The sequence below is a fragment of the Coturnix japonica genome, chromosome 1, assembly GCF_001577835.2.
Source record: "Coturnix japonica isolate 7356 chromosome 1, Coturnix japonica 2.1, whole genome shotgun sequence".
Taxonomy (NCBI): domain Eukaryota; kingdom Metazoa; phylum Chordata; class Aves; order Galliformes; family Phasianidae; genus Coturnix; species Coturnix japonica.
Window position 1 is genome coordinate 7,156,528 of NC_029516.1, and position 20,251 is coordinate 7,176,778.

At 36.2% G+C, this 20,251-nt stretch overlaps 1 long non-coding RNA gene across 1 annotated transcript; it reads left to right on the forward strand.

The window, feature by feature from the left end:
* The first annotated feature begins 1,724 nt into the window (after positions 1–1,724).
* LOC107313710 lies at positions 1,725–15,518 on the forward strand. The gene is made up of 3 exons (XR_001555156.2): positions 1,725–1,824; positions 3,611–3,762; positions 6,224–15,518. It is a non-coding gene; the product is annotated as an uncharacterized LOC107313710 (long non-coding RNA).
* Positions 15,519–20,251: the final 4,733 nt, after the last annotated feature.

Consider the following 20,251-nt stretch of genomic DNA (forward strand, 5'->3'; position numbering starts at 1 on the left):
GCTGAGCTACTTGTTCAGATTTTTCTGTTGAGAAGACACATTCTTCAGCACATGATGACAGAAAATTATGTCTAAATAATAAAGTTAGCATCCAACATGTGATTCTCATTCTTAAAGTACAGAAATATTTAATGGACTAGCACAAATCAAGATGAGTAAGAGTCTCTTAATTTTGTTTCCAATGCACAACTGAAAGGAACACAATCATATACATCATTGGAAAAGGGCAGGAAAGAGATATAAACAAACAAAACTGTTCTATGATTTGGCATTCACTGATTGCCACCTTTATGAAAAAAATAAATAATGACTGTGATAGGGAGAATGATGGCAGATGGCTGGAGTATCACAAGAAATACCTTCTGGGTTGAATGTAGATATCACTTCAAACAATATTTAATTTTTAATATGTTCCTGTGCCAATTATCACTCTCCTGGCAATTCTTGGGTACATTGCAGGGTACTTCATGTGCCAGAGCCCTTTCTGACAGGTACAAAATTTCATCAAGTTTTTTTTTTTCCCCTTCAATTAATGCTGTTCTAAACACCTTAATAAGATTTACAGCACATCAAGTTTTTCAACCTTTGATGCCGCAAGTCCAAAATATTTATCCATTTTCTGGTTTCTGTTGCTGCAACATTGCCTACTCACTATTACAGGCTTTTTAATGGAAAAAAAAATAATAATGATGAAACAAATATTAATTGCATCATAGGACCATGGCAGTGTGGTATGATCTCTAGAAGAGACTTAAGAGGAAGTTTTAGGTCAAAGTTGTCTTTTACCACTTTGCCTAAACTGGAGGGGGGCTCTTACTCTGTTTAAATTTTCAGGAATGGTATAGCCTTAGGTGATGACTAGTACTATACTACCCTTGCATTGTTCAAAGGGGGCTGATAGCTTGCATTATGTATTGTATTATGTATTATACTTAGGAATTTTACAGCTGTAAATGTTTGACTGGAAAAGAATGTTGTTGAGAATTGTACTGTTGAACTGTTCTCTGTCCAAAATTTGTTCAGAGAAGTTTATGTGCAACAGCAATTTGAACTCAGGAGGTATTTATCACTGATGTTAATAGAGACACCAAGGTCAGAATTCAGTGGAAAAGTAAGCCAAAACTAAAACAAATCCAAATCCCAAGGATCATTCAGATGAAAAATCTGCTACATTTACTTGAATGTTTTTAAGTTCAAGCATGACAGAGTGAATTCATTCCCTCAACACCTGATATGGTGACACCTCAGCTCTATAAATAACACCAGAATGAAGGTCAACTTTTATATCCAATGTTCATTCACATTTACGTCTAAGAAATAAAGAATTTATTGAAAGAGCAGTTGGGTATAAATTCCAAATGTCTGACATATTGTTATTATTCCCTACACACAAACAAAAGCATAAAAGTGCATGACTCCTGCTCTTTGTAAGATAGCTGGAAAGCCAGAGGTCATGGGTCTAATGAAGATGTCACCTTTGCAATCATAATTATTTAAGAAACAATCTTGGATGTGACTGCTTACAAAATTCATCACAAAATTCTATCTACCCAGTAAACCACGGTGTAATTAGAATGGTTTTGTTGAGTGGCGATTTTATGATTTTATTCCATTCTATGCTCCTATAAATGGGACATCCTACTTTTTTTTTTTTTCAATGCAAAATATATTATATTGTCTCTGCAAAATGTTCTAACGTAAGCAAAGTGACTCTCTTCAGTTCCAGAGCTTTCAACAAAATGCTATATTCCCTTCAAGACACTTGCTTGAATTGAATGGCAAGCATGCAGATTTTTCCAACACCTTACATGAAAACAGAATAAGGTAAAGTATTTCTCCACCTTTTGTTTTTTTCCCCCAGGAAACTGAGAGATCTTTATAGCTTAGGAAGAAACAACAGTTGTAGCAGTCCATGTACCTTTCGCCTTCTTGCTCGTTGTGTAATGCCATATGACTTCAGTCTCTTTCTTCTTCCTCAGTAATTGGAAAGTCCACTATACACGTAATCCTTTTAGTTTGTCACTGTCCTGAAAATAACAAGATTGGTGGACAATCTACCCTGAATAAATGAACCCTGGTAAAAGGTTAAATAGCAATTTCCTCTTCACTGGCAGACATTGTTTATCAAGTCTGGGACCTGCAACTGGCATTTCTGCTATCAACTCAATAACTCTTTTCAAGATGATCTTTGTAAAATATAACAAGAAAATACTTCTGGATGGTACAAGGTAGATCTAACATGATTTGCTAATTGTCTGAAGCTAATTGACATGGTACAGAAAAGAAAATCAATTTTTTCTAACATTTTTCTTTCCAGCTTGAAAAGCTGAATTAGATGGAGTTTGTTTTACAATCCCAACAGCACAATTTGTATTACATTTCAGTCAGTCTATTAACAATGCAGTAAAAAAATTCTAGGCAGCATAGGCTCTCTGCACAGAATGATCTCGTAGATGTTTTTGTTTTTTTTCTTCAGCAGCCTAAATCACCATAAGAATTTCCAACCATTAAAAGCAGAATCAAACAATAGCTTAACATGCTGTGGGAGCCTTATCAAAGTTGCCTTATCCTAAGTCCTTTTGATTGATCATAACATTCAAAGAAGCCCCTTAAGATCAGATGGATTATGAGCACAGCTTTTCACATGGTAACACATAAATCAAGTGAAAGAGCACTATCTACTGATAGAAGTTCAGACAATCCTTCATCATAACGCCTGTGTCATTTAATCTGTGAACACTTCATTTAGATGAGGCACATTAGAGTGCGCTATACGTCTCTGATCAGTTTCAACTGTGTTTCTCCTATCAGTTCTACCCTAAACAGGACACTGATGATGGTTTGTCCTATCATTTCTACCCTAGACAGGACACTGATGATGGTTTGATTTATAAGAGACATGGAAAAATACAGTTAGAAAACTTTCATTTAAATACAAATTGTTAATACCTCTTCAACTTGTTTCTTTCAGCAGGTCAGTGAAAAAAAAAAACAAAAACAAAACAGTTTGAAACACGGATGTCTTGTTGGGATTCCTGTGATTAACTGAACACTTCATTTATAACTCCGTATGATGAGGTTTATGAGCTATATTTTCTACTCCTTCTGTACAAGATTTGAGCCTATGCTTTCAAGAGCTATACGAAGCACATTTTATTTAGCACTTATTCAAAAGAATTAAAGCAAAGGAAATGGACCCCTTGGGTTGCTCTTCTTTTCAGTTTGTCAAGATAGTGACATGATCCATTTTAATTAGCAGAGTTCATCTGTGAGAACAAAGATAGGGATACTTCTCCAAGTTTCTCTAAAAAAGCAGTGTATATCCAACTAAAATGCCATCTACCGCACAGAGTTTGAAAAGTCTTTATAGTGTCTGTTCAGTATTCAGGCAATGCTGCTCTGTAGCACTCAGTGCCCTGGACTGCAGGGCTCAAGCTTCTCCTTCCTTTTACTGTGTAGATTTTTTGATACTAAATATTATTGTAAAATATAACAAAACTGTTCGTATCCTTTCTGCTTTGATAAAATGAAAACTCCACTGTGAGTTGAAGAAATGTGAAATGAAGAATTACTTCCTATTTTAACCAACTGTAACAATTTTGTCATACAGACAGATAATATCCTTTTCAAAAGAGCAGAGAGACAACTTCCTGAAACTGATCTGAAAACTATGCGTACCTGGGACTGCCCTTTTGTTTTCCCTGGATCCAATCATAAGCATTCCAGTGAAAAGCTTTCTCCTCCTCCTCACCTGACTGAGAGGTGAGTTTGGGAGTATGACCTGAGACAAGTAATAGGAGATTGAAGGAAGAAAGACTGAATGAGTGGTTTCTTCTTGAAGGCATATTCTGAACCATGCTGAGATGTCCTAGCCAAACTTACTGCATGACCTTGGCTGTTTCTGTATAACCATTGACTGCATACTGAGTGGCCATGCAAAGTATAAGATGAAGAAAAATAATGTTTTAGGGCCACTGCTAAGGCATATAGATAAGGTGAAGGAGGAGGAAAACTCATTCCAAGAAGAAGGAGAGAACTTTTTCAAAGAGGACATATCTCTTTGTATCTCTTTGGTACATTTTTATTTATTTATTTTTTTTTTCCCCCTCAAGAATTGAAATGTGTTAGGTGTATGTTAGTCTCAAGCATCACGTGAGATTTCAAATGTACAGTTCATGATGCAATAAGATAGCATGATTTTCATCAAAGTGACATGGTGATTGACTGGTGATGGATTGACTGGTGACAGCTGCAATGACAAAATACTTTTATGTACTATGTGTGAAATACACAAGACAGCTGAAGCAGCTGTTCCCCTGTCTGAGCAGCTGAGCTCATTAGTTTCCTCCCTCAAAGAAATGTGAATCCTGCACACATTTACATTGCCATTAAACTATTGACTGTTCCCTTGTACTCAGAGTTTCAAGAAGGAGATTCCCTCCACCCTATGAATAACATAGATTGGTTATTTAAAAACAAAAAAAAAAAAAAAAAAAAGTGAGAACTTTACCTTGGAAATGTCAGCATGCAGCTAAAAGATTCTGAAGACAGATGTGGCTGTAATTAAGATTAGGAGAGAAAGCAGGTTTCTACAAGATACCTTGGGGGTGGGTAAGAACAAGCTCTCTCAAGAGTGAGGTGAAAGAGCAGCAACCCAACTCCACTTCTTTACAGAGAGGCAGACAATCCTCATGAGAGCCAGGTTCTGTATGAATCCTCATCCCTCTGTTCTGCCGTGTTACGGTGAGCTAGAGGTTTGTCTGTTCCTGCTACTCTGCACAATAACAGAAAGATGTTTGAAGAGAGGTAAGGAGAAAGGAAAGAGGAGCAGACAAGATTTCTTGCAGACACAAGGGCCGTACTGATATCAATTACTGGTATATAAACTCCCATGTATTTTTTCCTTTTCTGTTTGTCAGCCACCTGACAACACTAGGCTTCACTTCTCCACCTGGTCCCTCACCTTTGCTTCCGATATTGCAAATGCTGATGATGGAGAAAGGAGTCACCTGCTCATAGAATGTTCCTTTATAGCTTATTTGTGAGGTGCTTGTCCTGCCTGGATAAAGACAGAGTTTCCCAGTTCCTGTAGCTCAGTAAAAATCTGTCCTAGGTCTGCTTTTTAAGCCTAAGCATGGGATTGTTTGTCAGCAGAATTGCTGATGTGCTTAAAGTAGCCTGACTGTCCAGAAGGAGAAAGACTCATGCTACCAATTTTCATGCTGCAGTTTTTCTCCCAGGATAAAGATGGTATTTTGTTTGATCTAGGCTTGAAAATAAGGCATTACTAGGGGTTAGTAATGAAGATAGGCATTCAGCTTGTGCTTATTTTTCATGTGTTCCTGGGAGACTGATTGATATCGATCCAAACATTGTACCTCCTCAAAACTTCAAAAAAAAAAAAAAAAAAAAAAAAAAGCAGAAACAAGATCCAATTCATTCATTCTCTTCCTTCATATGGAGAATAAGGGAAGAATATTCTGTATGTTCATTCATATGTGCTTGGTCATGGCCAAATGAGGTGAGAGATACAGAGATACAGTACAGAAATCACCTAGAAGCAGTGTTTTATTAAACAACTCTTTAAACTTTCAGAGAATGACAAAATAAGTTCAAATATTTTCTAAATGATAGATAATTGTATTCATATTATAACATGAATAAAAACACATTAATGATAATAGCTTCTGCCATAGTATCAATCACCTGCATTCAGTTTGCATGTTTGTAGACAAACTGTGTAGATGGGGGCCAAGAGAATACAGCACAAGGAATTGAGCACTTCGTAACATCATCGTGTAATATGTGGCCATGGTTGAGGAACTGATGTAGATGTTTATACTGCTTTTCTTTCCCCACATTCTCACACTCTTATTCTCTCCTTCAGGCTCAGACCATCTATAATTTTATTTTTTTTTTGAAAAGCAGAAAATTTCTTGATGCTATTTATACATCTCTCATAGTCAGTGAATTTGCAATATGGCCTTTGCACTGAGCAGACCTCTCCAGCCTCTTGTTATCTTTATCATTATCTTGGGGCAAAGTACTACGAGTCATGCTGACAGATCATTCATACTTCTTTCTGGATATTAAATTAATTTGAAATTTGATTTTTGTTGTTGTTGTTAGTTTTGTTTCCATAAGAAAATATACTGACACAAATTTTGTCTACACTATGGCAAAAACATACGTGCCCTATGAACTTTTTCTTCCTCATTTGCAGACCTTAAGAAGTTAAAACAAAATAAGGTAATGATGTCTATTGCTGAGAAGCTAACACTGATGCCATGGGACAGCTTGGACTGAAGAGCTCAGATATGATAAAGAGGATTTTGAGTTTCTTACAAGGTCTTTCAGAATAAATAAAAGAATTCCAATGAGATGATCTGTCTAGAATGTAAGAGAAACAACAACAGAACAAGGGACCGTTAAAAGATAAAGAATCAGCTCAGGTCTGAAAACAAGCAGATGATGAGGAAGAAGAAAACAACATGTACCAAGTTCCAAACTGTCAAACAACTCTTCTGAACACTTACCCCATGCTGAGCCTGCTATGGAGAATCTCTCTCTGTCACAGAAGCCAGCCGGACATCCTGCAGGAGGAAGGTTCTCCTGGGTACAGACCTAACAGCAAATCTGGAGCATGAAATCAAGATGACTTCAAGAAAACTTCAGTGTTTTCCAAGCAAAGACTCTGCTTTATGAGATATTTATTCCCATGAGTAATGCCCTTCTCTTTGAGTGACAATTTACTGCATCCTTGGAATTGAGTAGTATACTGTGTATATCTTTATGATACATTATGGATGCATGTAGTTTATAGTAATCTATAAATACACATGCACACATAAAAATATATGTACTTTTACTATTTATATAATGTGCAAATCATACACATACATAACTTTTTAATATTATTTACATATAAGTATAAAATTTCATGGACTGAAAGCATAGTATCACTAGGCCTATGTTATGGGGAATTCATAACATGCACTATAATAGATAGATATTTATTTAGATATTAAATAGATAAGAGATTTTGTTTACAATACTAATATTTCACTTTTCTATGGTTAAGAGCCGGTACTTTGTGCCTTAGCAGTTGTATATATAGAAGTATATAGGTTAGATAAAGAGGCAAAATTGATGATATGCTTAATACCTGAATGCTTTTTGAGTGACCTCCACTGGTGATCTGACCTGAATTGGTTCCACTATTGAAATTTTGAGTGGCAGTAATATCTACATCAACAAAATAACCTACAAAACTCCTGTGTATTTGTTCTATTATGGAGACTGAAGTGTGGAGGAAAACAGGGTTTGAAATGATGGTTTTTTTCTTCTCAGCAATGCTACAGAGTGTGATAAACATCACACCACTTGCACATTAAATAACAGTTAGTAGGAACAGTTACCAGCAATCTTGAAAGCATTCAACTTCATTTAAATATTTTAGACTTACAATCATTCTATATACTCATTATTGATAACTTTTTTTTTTTTTTTTTTTAATTTGTAAGCAAACAATTTTTTCTACGTCACATCTCAAGTACAGGAAATTACTCTTGCATCTTCTTGTCATTTACAATTTTCCATCTTTTGCTGCAAAGCTATGATAAATGAATTTTCAGTGAGATCACGAAAGCAGCCTTGTCATTCTGTCACAAAACAAGCCTTAGATAACAAAAGTTAATTACTGCATTCTCTTAGTTTTGAAATAAAGAATTTTCACTGCTTCAGAGGCAGATTTGAATCTGCAGATTAAAAGGAATAGTACAAAAATAACCATAAAAATTGCTTCTTTAGAACACATAAAGCTACATCTGTTTGAAGACAAAAACATCAGTAATTTCTCAAGATAAGTAAAGTAGATGATTGTCCAAGACTTCTGTTTAATGTTTGATATTAAAGTATGTTGGGTACTGTCATTGAGAAAGGTAATAATTATAGAATATCTTTAGCTGCAAAAGACCTATAAGGATCACTGAGTCCAGCTACTGGCTTCACACAGGATTACCAAAAAATCAGACAATATCTCTGAGAGCATTCATCTCAGATGTTTCATTTTTGACTTCATGATGTATTGGATACATTCAGTTTTATAAATAAAGTGTGAATAGGTATGTATTAATAAGGCTATAACAAGTTTACAGAGAGAGAACTGAGAGGATGAGAATCATATCAAACACTTAAACTGTTAAATGAAGAATAATCTGTTGGTGCCTTGTAATGCTTTGCTTGAGTGAAGAGGCAGTAAAATCTGTCAGATTAGATTTGATCAACTGACACAGTCAATTCAAATTCCTTCAAAAGATGCCTGTAGACTTTACCTTACCATATCAACCTTAAGTTATGTAATGGTAACAAGGCATCTCTTTTGGAAAGATAAACAGCTTTGGTTGAAAAGTTTAATGTGATGGGAGAGTAGCAAATTAACTGGAATATGGATGATCATTTTTTACTTAAGAATAAGGACAAAGATAAAAAGTAATAGAAAATGAAAGAAAACAAACTGTTGTTAAGCATAATTTTAATGAGTCCATTGACTCTAAAAGAAAAGTAGATCTGTTTCTAATAGCAGGATAAATTAGCTCATGCTTCAGACTTTTTAAAAAAATATATTACTTTAAATGCAGAATTTACGTTATTTATATATATATATATAATGTATTTATTTATTTATCGTTAAATTTCACAATGTTCATTCAGACCTTCACATTTTCAGGTATCTAAGATTTCTTCTTTCCCAAGGCAGGTTATGCCAATGATTCATTACTGCTGTTTTAAAATGCATAATTTACTTCTGGTCACTATCCAGCCTCATCTGTTAGATTAGGGAGATCCACCAAAATAAGGTTTCATCTTATGTGGATATCTGCAGAATATCATGAGATCTGTTATTTTAACTTTCACATTACTGAAATAGATTGCCTTTCCCACTCTGTTAGGCTTTCTAAATTTGAGTACCCTGCCATGTAGCCCATTCCAGTGATATATCACTTACAGAGATGGAGATTTGCAAAAGCAGTCCATTTGGACATAAACAGTGGCTGCACTGGCACAGTGGAATTACATCTGTCCCATCATATTTAAAGAAGCACGAGACCAGTAAAATCTAGCTGCATTTGTCCTTATGGTACAAGTAGTGAAACTGTGGGCTATGTACTGGAACAGAGTCTGAGTCAAGAGAACTACAAGCCTGAGGACCTCATGTTAAATCACGGGTTTAGAAAGTGTTCATCCCTTGTGACAAGAGACTACAAAACTAGGAGATAAAATTATGTGACATCGAATACCACAGACTGTCGGGTACCATTTTCAGTGAATTATGTTGGAAATCTTTTATTAAGATAACTGAAAAGAAATCAGTTTTAAACAGAAATGTAGTCAAATATCATTCTAGGTAATTAGACTTGGGAATCAGATACTCCTCCAATGAATAAAAGAAACAGTCACTAACACGTACTTTTCATTTTCAAGAAATGTCAGGCATTTGAAAAAAAAAATAGGCTAATGTTTTTGAAATACAGACAAATGAAATTTTGTGCACTATTACAGTGCCACTACATCTGAATAAGGTCCTTACAGACCTTGACAGTCTAGAGAGATAGGCTGACAAGAAGCTCATGAAGTTCAACAAGGAGAAGTGTGAAATTCTGTACCTGGGGAGGAACAACCCAGGCACTAGGAGATGTTGGAGACCACACATCTGGAAGGCAGCTCTGCAGACAAGGATCAGAATAAAGGAATGGAGTCTTGGAGGGATCTCATCATCTATAAATACCTGAAGAGATGCTACAATGAGGACAGAGCCAGTCTTTTTTCAGCCCGGTGTCAAAATGAGAGGCATAGGGCATAAGAGGTTCCATCTGAATATCAAGATGTGCTTCTGTGCTATGCAGATGCCCAGAGAGATGGTGGAGTCCCTGCTTGGAGATCTCCAGAAGCCACCTGGACATGGCTCTGGGCACCTAGCTTTGATGTCCCTGCTTGCGCATGGGTTGGGCCAGGTGGATCCAGAGATCTCTATCAACCTCCATCATTCAGTGATTCCACAGTCTTGTAAGAACATTTGGCAGATGGCAGACAAAACACTGGAAATACACAGAAAGCGAAACCAAAGAAATTAACAGACCTTTCTCAATCGTTTCCAGTAGCATGCTCAGCATTATGAACAAATTTGAGCATTGCTCAATGTAGTTATACTTTTATACTTTTATTGCTAAATTGCAAAAGTGTATTCCTCCTTTAATTTAGCTGCTTTTCTATGAAGTTCCTTCTCTTTTCGTGGAAGGTTTTGATGGAAACAACAGTCACCAAGGGAAATGATGATAAAGCTTCAGGTTGCTGCAAGAGTTCTGGTCTAATGGGACCTGCAGAGCAACTATGCTCACGTGAAACATACTCATGCCCCACTAGCAAAGACTGATGTGCAAGATATAAAATAGGTTACCCAAGTTTATAAAGAAAAATCTGGAAATTATTGTGCCAGAAACACTGGTGTTGGTGTGGTTATTTTTCTGGAAAGTGATATGGAATAAGGTGTCCAGGAGCTGCTTTGGTACTATTCTTTCTCAGAGTGTTGATCGAGAGCTTTGCACATCCAGTCAGTTTTAGGTGGGGCAATCACAGCTTTTCACCATACCTGCTAAATGCAAAGGAATGTGTATAAATAAGCAGTGAAATACAAGAGTACTTAGGGGTAAGAATGATAACAGTATTAGGGAAGCAGGATAACAAGTTGATTTTTTTTTGTTGTTTTTTTTTTTTTTGTTTTTGTTTTTAAAATCAAATTAAAATATTTACCATGCATGCTTTTTAAATGAAAGTTTATGAATTGCAAAATGGAATATGTGCCCCGGTGGCACAGTGGTAGGAATGCCACTTTGCAACACCAGAGCCCGGGTTCTAATCCCCCTGTGGAACAAGTGGTAGAAGTGCCGTTGTGCTACACAGGAGGCTCGAATCCCGGGGGCTGGACTCGATGATCTCTAAGGTCCCTTCCAACCTGCATGAGACTGTGATACTGTGTGATACTGTGTGATACTGTGATATTATACTTTGGAAAATTCTAATTTCTTTATAACATACTCTCTGTACATTTCAGTAATACTGAATACTTGCTGCTGCTATTTTATCTCCCTCAAGAAAAGTGAGGTGAAAAACTTCACCCATTTTTAAAGTTGTTTCAGGAGAATAAGTCTGAATCTGACCATAAAAAAGCAAGTTCAGTATTGTACAAAGCAGAAGGAGAATGAGTATAATCAGTCCCAGAAAGAGTTGTATTAGCATAATTTAAATTATGCAGTCGTTCTCCTTTTCTGTGCTGTTCTCTACTGCCACTCCAGAACTACATATGCATACAGTTATGTCTTTATAGTTTACCTTCCTTACCTGAAACTGGGTGGTTAAGTCAATGTAAATTGTTTCTAGTAGAACTTCAAGAATCATCTCTGTTCTTCAATCCTCTAATTGCATCTAAAGGAAAGTTCAAAGTAACAGCTGTTCAGTACAACATTCCAGATTAAATAAATCTTTTCAAAGTGGATAAGAATAAAGAAAATAATGAAAGTGTCCCTATTCAAATGGGGTTTCTTATGCAAATTGCTTTCAAGTTACAATTTTTAGTGATTAATAAGAGCCTTAAACTTCAAGTATAGTATTAACATAAAAATGGTAAAATAGTTTTGAATAAACTCTTAAAAGTACATTCCAGAGGCATATTTAGGTCATGTTTCATATTCAAAACTTACATTTAGTAATAATGGTTACTGTGCATCACATTTACAGCCATCTTTCTCTGTTTAAATTACCTTCTTCTTACTGTATTCTACTTCTTGCAAAATGTGAAGATATGGACAAATTGTTCTCATCTCTTTAGTGGCACTAGCTGAAATCACAGTCTAAGGAACCAGATAGGTACTTTCTTTACAGGTCAAATTTCCAAAACTTTTGATTCTGTATATTAAGAGTCATATAGAGTATCCCACAGCTCATTAGATTATAATCTAAAGAGACAAATGAAGAATGCTTTCATAAGGGATAACACTGTATAAAATGCACCTCTATGGAAGTTAATAAGAGAAAACAAGGATGCTTTTCAACTTAGTTTAGCATTCTAAATCATTCATCTGGGAAGCAGTTGCATTACTAAGTTAAATTCTAATTTAGTTATTTAAGTAACAGCGTGAAGAATCCAGAAATTTGTATACCTGACAGTGGAAAAAGCCCATGTCTGAGACAGCTAGCAAGCCACATACATATCTTATAACACCACTGAACACTGCTTACAATATTTTAGTTTTTCTCTGCCGTGTAATTGCATTTTCAATACATTTTCCTTGGATAATTGTTTTGCATGGTGTAAAATTCAATTGACATGTCACAGAATATTGTCAGCTGTATCTATTAGAGGCTGTTCTCAAGAGATGCCATTTTTGCAATCATTATATTTATATTTTAGGCACTTCTTAGAGAAATGAAGTGTCATAATATTTGATAATCATTTATTCATTACCATAAAACCTGTGATGGATGATAATATGCAGAAAACTGTGAGGTACTACAGCAAGTGTAATGGCTTAGAAACACTGACTCTTGCTGAGATAATATATCCTCTTGGTAATTCTTTCTTCAGTCAAAATTTTCAGAAAAGGAAGACTGTGTCATGCAGAATTTGAAATGGATAACATTGTTCAAAAAGGGGCCTGGGATCAAGATGCATATGAAAAAAATTAAAAACAAAACAAACAAACAGAAAAAGGTTTCAGTGGAAAATCTGACTATACAGAATACATAAATCTGAGTTTCTTAAGTTTTGGAGCTGTTAAATACTACTAAGCTCATGGCTGAGCATGCTACATCCACAGTCTCTGGTGCTTGCTGCTCACAAAACTCTCAAGTCATTAATAGTCTGTGAACCACCCTGACCCACACATTAACAAGTTTTCAGTTTATTGTTCAAAGTAAAATGATAATAGCTGGGTTTGATCAAAGATTTTTCTCAGTCTTTGCATTTGCTAGTGGCGATTATGAACAAACTATGCAGGAGAGAAAACTTATGTGAGAAGTCAGAGGCATTAGAAACTCTAAAAGATACAGAATGGCTCTACGATATAGCTCCTATAAAGAAAAGACTTAATTATACGTCAGATTTTAAATTCAGTAACTCATATATGGCAGTTATTAAAGAAAAAGAAATAAGTGTATGAAATGTTGATACAAATCAGAGCATGAAAACTATATAAAGATTAGAATAGTGGGTGAATTTTCTATAAATTAAACTAGGATTCTAACAACAGTTTTTAGAATTCTTTGGGGATAATAATATGAAGTGTTAGCTATTAAATAAAGTATCGTCAAAGACTGAGGTAATTAACATTTTAATCAGTAAACCAGTAGAAAATTCATGGTCTGAGCTGTTAAAATAACTTTTTTGCAAGCACACCAGCTACAGATTAAAATATTCCTTTAACTGTTGTTAGTTATATAACAAAATTGCTTGACTGCTTTAAGGCTGGTGGCATGGCAACAGATCCATGACTACCACAATATAACTTCATTTATAAGTGAGTTATTCCTCTGTATTTTTAGCTGCAGTTCATGCAGAATAAGTTACTGCCAGATTTCCTCCAAAGAAGTCAGTGCTTGAGGTCACTGGATCACTTTTTAGAGCTTCATTTAAATAAAAAGGTAGACCATAAAACTGATGTACACTAATCTTTCTTCAAATTTTTTATGCACTTGTCACATCTGTACAGACACACACCCACTTCTCAATGTGTAATTTATTTGGCACTTCTTAATTTGTCACAGTAAAGGAGACCTTGAATTCAGGAAAATATGCCTTATTGGGGCCAGAAAATAATAAGTAGGAGAATGCAAAGAGTCTAAAAGTAGATGCTGCTCCTCACTATATCAGACCACATACTGTAAGTGTTCTGTTTACATTCTGCACCATATTTTGAAAACTGGGACTAGATTAAGCTAGTAATGCTTTTCTGTAAGGAGAGCTAAAACACTGCAGGGACCTTGTTTCATGTAGCTCTGAGATGAGCTCACTCGGTTGGAGGTAGGATTATTATAAAGTTCCGGAATTAGATGAGTCCATGGGAATCTATGTCCATAAATTACATTATTTATTTTCTAATTATTAGGTATCATATAGAAAGTAACATAGGAAAAAGACACACAAAAAACTTGGTGGTCCTTCTTTGGTCTCACTAGAAAGACTGGTGTTTTGATGATTTTTGACTCTATCCTTTTGCGTTGTGACTGAAGATCAGAAGTAGTACCAGACCGGTATAGGTGGTGTGGATCAGAATGCAGCAGAATACTGTCATGTCAAAGTGTGCATATACTGCAGTCACAGGAGAAGCTTACCAAAGCTGGTTATTCATAACTCATGAATTTTACATAAGTAACTGCATCACAGTTTTATCTGAGCAAGTTTTAAATTAGCTAGTTCTTCTGCAAAGAGCTGCTATTGCGGTACTGCAGATCTCAACATATTTCAGGGACTAAGCATGTTTGAAAAGCCTGGTACTTAGTTCTGTGGCTAGACTCCACATAGGTCAGAGACCTGTGGGACCAGGTCCCAGATTATGTCAGGTGTGTCCATGTTGCACTGAAAACATAGTGGATACCGCAACTGAGATACTGTGAACTTTTGGCAAAATTACCTTGAAGACACAGATTTAAGTTAATAAGGATTTCTCAGGCTCCTCAGAGAGGGTAGATGTAGATGCTGGTCTGCCAAAAGAAGCTTTCTCTCTAGCATGCTGGAAGACAAGAATGTATTGAGGTGCAAATATACCTCAGAGTATCTGCTAATGGATTTTACTGTTGTTGAAGTTCATGATTTCAGCAGACATTTTAGAAGTTTGGGAAGAATTTCACCAAACTTCTGGTATGTTTAACCATCTTTTCTTGTGAGAACCTGAGACAAGGTAAAGTAATTGCCGAAGACATCCTTTTTTGCACAAGATGTAGTACTGAGCAGAGCTCTCTGAGATAGCACAGAGGTAAATCTCAGTTGTTTGTGGCTCAGCACAATGAGGATCCTGAAGTGTTACTGATGGGCTATCTCTGTGACTGAAGCCAGTAAGATGTTTATTTTCCAAAGGTACTCACTATAAATGGATGTTACTTCTCATTTTGGTGTTTTCTAGATAATGACAGTTGGGCTTCTCAAGTAAAAACTTTTTAAATTATTCATTTTTTTTGTGTATTTATTTATTGTGAGGAGAGGGTGATAAGTTCTCAAATTTCTTGTGATGCGTCTCAGAAAGATATGAAACTCTTGCTCACTTTTCATACCCAGAGAGTCTTCTTGTCTTCTCCTAAGGTTAAAAACATAACAGCCAAGTTGTATAATATGCCCACAATAGTATTTCTTGACACATTTTTAAGAAGCCTAGATAGAAGATATGTCAAACCATATGGAAAGAAGAGGTTTCACTTTTCTTTTTTTAACCAAAAACTATTTTTTAAAATTATTTTTACTCACTGAACTTTAATTAAGTTACTTTTGATTGTCCCTAGACACTTTAGTGTCTTATTTATAAGCTGTTTTTGAGTCATACTATAGTTTCTTTTTTCCAAGCTATTAAAAAACTTTTTCATCAAAGTCTATCAACCAGCAGAAATGTAATAAACAGAGGCTGATTTGGATGAGAACTTTTTGACTATGAGCAGTAAACCAGGCAGTCACAGGGTGTTTGTAATGATGCTAACTGACTCATGTGGAGGCAATACTTTTTATTAGTACACCATTCTTCATAGTATACATCACTTCTAAAAAAGATATCTCCTGGTGTTGTGGTTTTTTTTTTTTTCATTCCCTGGAAACCTTACTTCTTAGAGAAGAGACACATCACGAGTTCTGCAAATCTTAGATCTCTGCTGCACTTGCAATTGCAATTGCAAAGCAAGTAATCTTAATCAAATCAAATCTTAATCAAATAATCTTAGCAAGTAATATTTTGACCTTGAACACTAAATATCTAAGCATTCAGGGCCAGTGGTTAAAAATTATGTTTACAAAGATGTTTATTCCTCCTGGAGGACTCCAAAGTTCTGATAATACTTCTGTTTTTTTATCTCAAATGGGAACTGAAGCCTGCTTCCCACAATACAGCCTATGAAGATGAAATTAAATGAACTGCAGTAATACATGGTTTATTTACCTCAGCTCCCCAGCTCTTTGGTCTTTATGAAATAACTGTTTTTTCTTTATTATTATTATTTTCCTTTTGTCCACAATGACTGTTTACAACTGTTCATGATTTAACTGGAACAGGTTGCCCAGAGGGGTGGTTGTTTTATCCCTGGAGTCCTTCAAGGCAAGGATGGATCAAGCCCTGGGGAACCTAGTCTACCTGTGCATATCCCTGTTCATTGTAGGGGAGTCGGACTAGATTACCTCTGAGGGTCCCTTCAAACTCTAAGGATTCTATGATTCTAAACAGAAGCACTGATCTTCAGCTGTGCTTCTCCTAATCTTTCCTACTATTAAACCCATTTGTTACCACAGACTTCCTGGTATGTGGTACTAGAAATGGTTGTTTCCAGACAGCTACATTACAGTGTGAAGTTACATGTTTCTGTCTTTCAGAAGTGATTGATAATTTTTTTGGCTTGTTTTCTTATCATCCAGTGTAAGGCTCAACACTGAATAATTGTAGAGTAACTGCTCTCATAATAACAGAGCTTCCTGAGAAAAAAAGATATGAATTAATGTAAAGGATATTTGCAGAACCTAATCACACATGATTAACTTACTTGTTTAAACTGCTGTTGTTAACTGGTCTAATTGCACCAAATAACAATTAATTTTGACCTTAGATGATATGACTACTTAACTTAGCTAACATTCCTATTCAAAGTTCAGTGAGAAAAAAATTAATTAGACCTACAAAGACAACTGTGAAATTGGCATTTAAACTTCCCCTCTCCATTACTTTTTTAAAATCTCAATGAAAATCAGAATTAAAAGGCTTCTATGGTCTGTATTACCCAATGGCAACAAACGGGTATATTTTTGTAACTTTTTTATGAAAGGTCAGTAGAGATACACTGGTTTTCATACGAGTTTGTGGTTAACAGGAAAATTCTGAAATAACTGAAACAACGTTTGCAACTCATTATCTCCTTAGAAAGCTTTATATCAGAAACCTCCCCTTTAACACAGCAAAGGGCAGATAGATGTTTCTTCTACAGGTGTCCTTAAATTTCATTTATGTCAGTGGAGATGATATTCATGCCTGGTATAAGTGGAGTATAGATGCCCACAGAGTAAGTTTCAGAAGAACATCACACTCCGGGATGTACAAGTTCCAAAGCATGGTGATAAGATTATGTTCATTTTATGTCATGAGATCCTCATGCAGTTTGTGATACTGTTTGGTAGGTAGAACTGAGACTTTATTTTCACAGAATAATATAATCCTTAAGGTCAGAAAGACCTCTAAGATCATCCAGTCCAACCATCCACCTATCACTGACGTTTGCTGTCTGTGGTGTAGAATTAGGACAAGGAGTATCAAATCAAGCGGGCTAGTGTTCAAACTGCTATTTCAGTTGTCTATTCTTTGCTTTCTTAACTAGCAGTTCCTACCAGCTAACAGTCAGCAGTGTCTGCTAAAACAAGAACTGCCTGAATGCCACACACTTGTTTGAACTATACCACAAAAGTTGTTTTTCCTTAATAAAAGCCAGTGTCCAAGATCATTCTCATAATTTTCTCTACACAGAGTTGTCACGGTATAACATACTAAAAACAACTATATTTTCCAATTTAAATGTAACAAGTCAGTTCTGAAATGGGGGTGGGGGGAAATGTGCTGTGAATCTGCATGACACTGGAGTTAAAGTTTAAAAGGACATTCAGAAAGTTTAAATTAGTATTCCTTCAGAACTGATGGGCCATAATCTATAGTTTTATTTACCTGAGAATTTACTGATACTTGAATTAAAATGACATCTGTAATTTGGGAATACTATTCAAGTTTTCAGTAATGTCAAGGTGTGCAAAATCTGAATTATCCCTTGTCCAGAGAACAAAAGCTAATAATACTTTGTTCTTCTTCAATGCAATATTACATTTCTGAAGGTTTTTCTTTTTTGTTTTTTGTTTTTTTTTTTCTTCTGTATCAGTGTGTCTAATAGCTTTGGACTTAGACTCCCAAGGCTGGACTGACTCACAACTGTTGTCATTTCTGCGTTGATATTCCTCACCTCAGAAAGCATGTCCTGAATAAGGGACACCTCTAGCTATCAGCATGAGTGCAGCCAGGACTGGATCATTCCCTCCAGCTACACAGTTGGTCTCAAAATTCCTAGGCATATTTAATAATGATTTGTGAAGGAAAGATATTGCTATTAACAGTAATAACTTCAATGAGTGAAATGCCAGTGTTCATCAGTCTATGAAGTCCACTGATATTTTTTAATTAAAAAAAGAGACAGAAGGCTCAACTAATTTGATTTGATCTGAATTACACAGATGTCTTTTAAACCAAGTTGTTTCTTTACTTTCCTGAGATAGTTTCTTCCTATCCTTTATTTATTTTTTATTTTATTTTTTAACTCCCATATCAAAGTGAACAAAGAGAGACAATTTTAAAATGTTCTATAAATATCTTTGTAAATCTATTCCCACTTCCTCAGGATTTATCTACAGTATGGATTTATCTTTAAAGTTCTAGGACTTATTGCTAAAACAATTTGTTGATAAAATGAGAGTCCTTGGAAAGGTCACTAGCTAAATATTTCAGAAGATGGAAAAAAACCTTGCAGTTTGCCACCCTTGTCTTGTTTAATATTTCTATCATTTAATATGTAAATTATTTTGGAAATGATGTGTACATAGAAGCTATCACTTTAAGGAGGTGGAATAGACTTATAAATGAATACAGCTTATGTTAAACCTCTATTGAATCAATTTATGGCGTAAAATTAAAACAAAAGGTATTTAACATCATTTGTGAAAGTCTGTGTGTGTGAGTATAGCCTTAGATTATGTGGATTTTTGCTGTAAATTTCGGTATATTATCAAGATACTGAGCTTAACTTTTTTCAGCATAGTTAAGGCCCTCAAACCAGCATGGTAGCACTGTCCCTCCTCCCTTTTGCATATAGTAATTACATGGGAAGTTGACTATAAGCCCAGTGGAAGGTGGGAGCCTGTGCCTTGCCAAGGATGAGGTGATGTTGCCTATTTCCTCACAGTGAGGAAAGAGCCTCCAGCTCTTGCCATGTTGTGCAGCTTGATGCCTCTGGCATGTGACCACCTGACACATAGAAGCCCCTTGGTGCATTGTTCCTACAGTGCCCAGAGGAATTCAATGGAACAAAGAGTACTGCTTGTGAGAAGGGGGTGGGCTTGATCTGTGAAGGGCAGTGACAAGGTTATATACCTGCATGTGTCCAAAATTGCCCAGTTTTTATTAAAAATAGAGTAGTCCAGCCAGTCCAAAACCGCACAGTATAATATCAGTTTGAACAACACATTCTTGAAGAGATGATACTCTATGCAGGAAACTGTTGTGGTGAAGTGAATACACAATATTGTCTGCATAATTTTAAAGTATTATTTAGAAAACACTGGGCCGGAAGAACCCCAGGCACCTGTACAGGCTGGGAGGAGTGGTCCTTGAGAACAGCTCGACAGAGAAAGACCTGGGGGTCCTGATGGACAAAAGGCTCAACATGAGCCAGCAGTGCACTCTGGCAGCCTGGAAAGCAAATAGGATCCTGGACTCCATCAGGAGAGGGGTGATCAGCAGGGATAGGGAGGTGATTGTCCCTCTCTACTCGGCTCTTGTAAGGCCCCATCTGGAGTACTGTGTCCAGGTGTGGAGCCCTCAGTACAAAAAAGACATTGAGATTCTGGAAAGGGTCCAGAAAAGGGCCACTAAAATGATCAGGGGGCTGGAGCACCTCCCGTATGAGGACAGGCTGAGGGTGTTGGGCTTGTTCAGCCTAGAGCAGAGAAGGTTGCGGGGTGACCTCATTGCAGCCTTTCAATACCTGAAGAGAACTTACTCCCAGGAGGGGAGTACACTCTTCAAAGGGGCTGACAATAGCAGGACACGGGGAAATGGTTTTAAGTTAAAAGAGGGAAGATTTAGGTTGGATGTTAGGGGGAAGTTCTTTACTAGGAGAGTGGTTAGGCGGTTAGGCCCTGGAACAGGCTGCCCAAGGAGGTTGTTGATGCCCTGTCCTTGGAGGTGTTCAAGACCAGGTT